The sequence below is a fragment of the Euprymna scolopes genome, chromosome 44 (genome assembly GCF_053919585.1).
Source record: "Euprymna scolopes isolate OS-2025 chromosome 44, ASM5391958v1, whole genome shotgun sequence".
NCBI classification, from domain to species: domain Eukaryota; kingdom Metazoa; phylum Mollusca; class Cephalopoda; order Sepiida; family Sepiolidae; genus Euprymna; species Euprymna scolopes.
This window is the reverse complement of record NC_136525.1, coordinates 45,522,713-45,527,646: the sequence shown is the minus strand read 5'-3', so window position 1 is coordinate 45,527,646 and position 4,934 is coordinate 45,522,713. Positions and strand designations below refer to the sequence as shown.

The following is a 4,934-nucleotide window of genomic DNA, read 5'->3' as shown; positions in this document are numbered from 1 at the left end:
TTTTTTTTTTTTGCCCTAAAAGAAAAAAAAAGACTTCGAAGTCGTTATTGTGGATTCTACTTTCTTTGGTGGACGAATGGTGTCTTGTGTGTTTGGTTCCAGGTGACATTAGAAAAGCCGGGAAATGAAGGGAGCTCGAGGATTGCGGGAGTAACGCGTGAAATGTTTGAAACTCAATACGCAATTTTGATATAATAGTCTCCTTTTGTTTGTTTGTTTTGTTATCTGTTTGTTTGTTTATTTGTTTTTTTGTTTGTTTTGGTTTTGTTGTTTTTTATTGTTTTTTTATTTTTTATTATTTTTATTGATTTATTTATTTATTTATTTTTTTTTTTTTTTGCCGGAGTTCACGATGTGGAGAGTTGAGTTGTGAAATAAAGAAAGAAAGTTGGTTGGTTGGTTTTGTTTTACGGCATATCAACCCTTTTCGGGTTAATTAATGCCGAATCCAAAGATTTTGAAGAAAAAATTTTTAATAGAAGATATTTGTTGTTTTCACATCGGTTTCTATTTAACCCATAGTTAGAACCCTAACAGGTACTACCACTCCGGGTCAGAGTGGACCTGGGAGCAGTGGTAATTAAAGGGTGGCTCCACACTCCCCAAAGCCCACAAGCTGGGGCCTCACCACTGGATATAGTTTAAGGTCATATCCAAAACCCCCATTGAGCGACTTTTACCCTCTGCAGGGGGGCAGTCAGCGTATTCTAATGCCCCACCCACAGGGCCAAAGAAAGAAAGAAAAGTGGTCGAAAAACAACTTTTACAAAATACCCGTGTAAGTACTAATTTGATTTGCGCGGTTATCGATGTGAAACGCTATTCCTAATTAGTGTATGACGTGGACCAATGAAAATGTTAATTAGCGTATGACGGACCAATGAAAATGTTATTTCAAATTGAATCTTGACAGCCCAATAAAGTTATGGAAATAGTTCATTATTCCCGATAATAGGGGTGCGTCCTCTACAATGATGTTTAAAGTAACGCTTGACAGACCAATAAAACTCTATTTTAAACTGGAGCTTCACAGACGAATTGTCAGGGCAAAATACAGTTTAATCCCCCCAAAAATTGTAACAAAAGGTTTCTCAAATGACCCCGGAAAATTAGTGATTGATGGGGTATTTTCCATACTAAAAGGAAATTGGTATTTTAAAACTTAAACTTGACAGACCAATCAAAATGTTATTTTTAACTCAAGCATGATTGACCTATGAGAATATTATCTTAATAATTACTAGCAGGATCCGTCAACCGACGTTTCCGGGTGGAAGCATGCCCCCATCCCGCGTAAAAATTAAAGTATGGCTGTTGCTGTTGTTGCCCAACCCCCAACTCCCTCATGTTGAAAACGGCTTTCAAAATGGACACCGTCAAATCCCTATGTTAAGAACGGCTTTCGGGATAGATATCCCATTTTGTGAGTGGGGTGGAGTTGCCCAAAACTGATGACCAAAATGTAACCTTGATAATCGCTGTAAGGATTCACACGCACAAATTCTCTGAACCAACACAAACATTTTGTGGTTGCAGTGTCGGTCGGCCCGGTGCATACTAATTTGGTGGCTAGTAATTAAAAGTGCCCAATATATAGGGCATTATACCCCGAAACCTATTTGCATCCACCAAATAAAAATTAGATTTTCTAAATCAGCATAGTGGAAAACCTATCAAAGTTTTCATTTTAAAAGAAAGTATGTAGTTAGAGCTAATGTAAAAATTTATATTAAAAGAAAAGAACAACTCCTCACAAAATCAAAGTGTAGTATCTGTTCTGGCAGATACTGCAAGCAAAGACCATATGTGGGGGGAAACCCCACATATAAGACCTTGGTCAATGTAGGGGCAACACTTCATACCAATTGTCACTATCCAGCTCCCCTACTCCCCGGGAAGTTGGTCCCCATTTCCCCTTCACTCCTCACATTAAAAATCGGCCTTGTGCCTAATTTGCTCGGCGGGGGAACAAATAAATACCTTTTTCTTGGCCTTTTGGCCAAGATGAAAGTGTAGTATCTGTTCCGGCAGATACTGCAAGCAAAGACGAACTATGGGTTGCCCCTACATTGAACAAAGTCTTATATGTGGGGCACATATAAGACTTTGTTCAATGTAGGGACAACCCTTCATACCAATTGTCACTATCCAGCTCCCCTACTCCCCAGGGAATTGGCCCCCATTTCCCCTTCACTCCTCACATTAAAAATCGGCCTTGTGCCTAATTTGCTCGGTGGGGGAGCAAATAAATACCCTTTTCTTGGCCTTTTGGCCAAGATCAAAGTGTAGTATCTGTTCTTACTACATGCTGTACTTATTGTGATATAAAGTGGGGGATCACTTTTCTGTATTAATTTAATGTAAAATGATCACCCACTTTACAACCAGTCAGTCTCAAAGTCATTCAAGTCATTCTCCAGATCATTCAAATTGTTTTTTAAGGATTCCAGTTATTTTTTAAGCATTCAAGTTATTCTTAAGGTCATTCAATTCATCCTTAAGTTCATTAAAGTCATTCTAAGTCATTTATTTAAGTCATTTCAGCCCATTTTTTCGGTCATTTTAGTTTATCTTTAAGAATTTCATGTCAATCCTACATTCACGCATTCATTCATTATACAAGAGCACGCGACTAATGGTTATCGGCCTTGTTTGGTTAGGTGGGAGAATGTCTGCGCTGAGAGGGATTGTATGTCGTAAAGTACTTGTATTCGCCAAATATAATTCAGATTTTTTGTATCAGCGTAGAGAGAAACTTATAAACTTCGTCATTTATAAGGAAAGTTTGAAGTTGGGTTCTTGACTACTAATGATGGTATGGCACCAATGATTTCGACGATCGTTTTTATAACCACCGTTATAATAACCAACGAATCAGAAGCTTCAAAACTTACTATAAAAAATGTCGAATTTTGGATTCAATCAATTCGTCTCTGTCACGAACATACATTTGATTCTTCGCCGCCATCTTTGTTATTAGAAATTACTTAACACTGAAGATCGAACCTACATTTGATTGTTTTTGTAGTCAGATGGGAAACAGGCAAACGGAACAGAGCTCCACAGTCGTGCAGTTCAAAGAAAGAAACATTGTTCATGGAATCTACGTTTTGTATTTAGGCACAGATAAAGAGTGGGGGAAATTATCGACAGCGGTTTCAGCTAGACGGGTGTTTCTCGTGAAAGATTGGCGAGGGGGGCAGAGATTGGAGTAACCAACAAAACGATATCATACCAGAGATGATTAAATCTTTTGTATATTACTGTATTCGTACTCATCGAGCGACATCCTCAGATGTTTACTGTAATATGTGCGTACCTATTTACTATGCCTCCCCACGGGACAGAGTTAGACACCAGGGTCGTTTTTTAACGTGGAGAAAAGGTACAAAAATAAAATATTGTCTCAGTCGTGAAGGACTGATATTCCCCCGAAAGAGAACAAGAAATGGAATATGTGTGTGAGTGTTACGTAAGTATTTGTATGAAATAACGCACTTTTCATTTTCTCGTCTTCTTGGCGCGGCAGCTTCAAATGTTTACTCTAATATGTGTGTAGGTTACGGCACAATCACGTTGACACACCGGTTCTCGCCAGATCACCGAAGTTAAGCAACGTTAGGCCTGGCCAGTACCAGATGGGTGACCATTTGGGAAGGAGAGGCGCTGTATGCATCGCAAGTAAAATATTAGGTTGGTGTAAAAATAATTTCGTTTTTTTTTACGTTCAACTACACATCAAAAAACGACATTATTTTTGCACTAACTTAATACCAGGTTGGGAAACTGGCGTGGTCTACCCTTCCATCGAGGGCCTTTCTTAAGCCGTAGTTGGCTTAATGGTAAAAAATACCCTTGGTAGCCCTGGCAATGCATCAAGTATTCAGCTACAGACAAGATTTGAATTACACTACAAACTCGTGTAGTGAGTTCAATCTCGGCTACGGCCACATGTTACGTTACATTTTCTGCGGCCACATGTTACGCTACGTTACATTATTTTCTGTGGCAGCATGTTATGCTACGTTACATTATTTTCTGCGGTCGCATGTTACGCTACGTTACATTATTTTCTGCAGCCGCATGTTACGCTACGTTACATTATTTTCTGCAGCCGCATGTTATGCTACGTTACATTATTTTCTGCGGCCAAATGTTACGCTACGTTACATTATTTTCTGCGACCAAATGTTACGCTACGTTACATTATTTTCTGCAGCCGCATGTTACACTACGCTACATTATTTTCTGCGGCCAAATGTTACGCTACGTTACATTATTTTCTGTGGCCAAATGTTACGCTATGTTACATTATTTTCTGCGGCCGCATGTTACACTACATTACATTATTTTCTGCAGCTGCATGTTATGCTACGTTACATTTTCTGCGGCCGCATATTACGTTACATTATTTTCTGCAGCTGCATGTTACACTTGTTTTCTGCGGCCGCATGTTACGCTACGTTACATTTTCTGTGGCCGCATGTTACGTTACACTTATTTTCTTGGCGCAGCACCCTAAAATGTATGATTTAAATGTATACTGCATGAAATATGAGGTACCTTGAATAAGTTTCCAGACTTTTTTCGTATGGGCACTTTTATTGATAGTACACACATGAAACTCTAGTCCTCCTCCGAAGTAATCTCCTCCGGCTGCAATGCACTTGTTGTACCGTTCCAACAACTTCTGTACGATGTCGCTAGATAAATGTGATTTTTGCACAATATAATAGGATACATAAAAATCTACAATCAGATAGAAGACGCAGATGTTTTTTTTTTCGGGGGGGGGGATTCTTTGATTGTCGTTTTTTTTTTTTTTCATCTCTGATTGTTTCCTTGGCCGTCTATTTTTATTATAAACCTATGATGGTTGAGATATTGGGAAACTGAAAAATTTTGTGAAGTAGGCATCTATGCCGAACCCTATT

General features: G+C 38.8%; 1 pseudogene; it reads left to right on the top strand.

Moving 5' to 3' along the window:
• The first annotated feature begins 2,251 nt into the window (after nucleotides 1–2,251).
• On the top strand, nucleotides 2,252–2,378 carry LOC145268900 (U2 spliceosomal RNA; annotated as a pseudogene).
• Nucleotides 2,379–4,934: the final 2,556 nt, after the last annotated feature.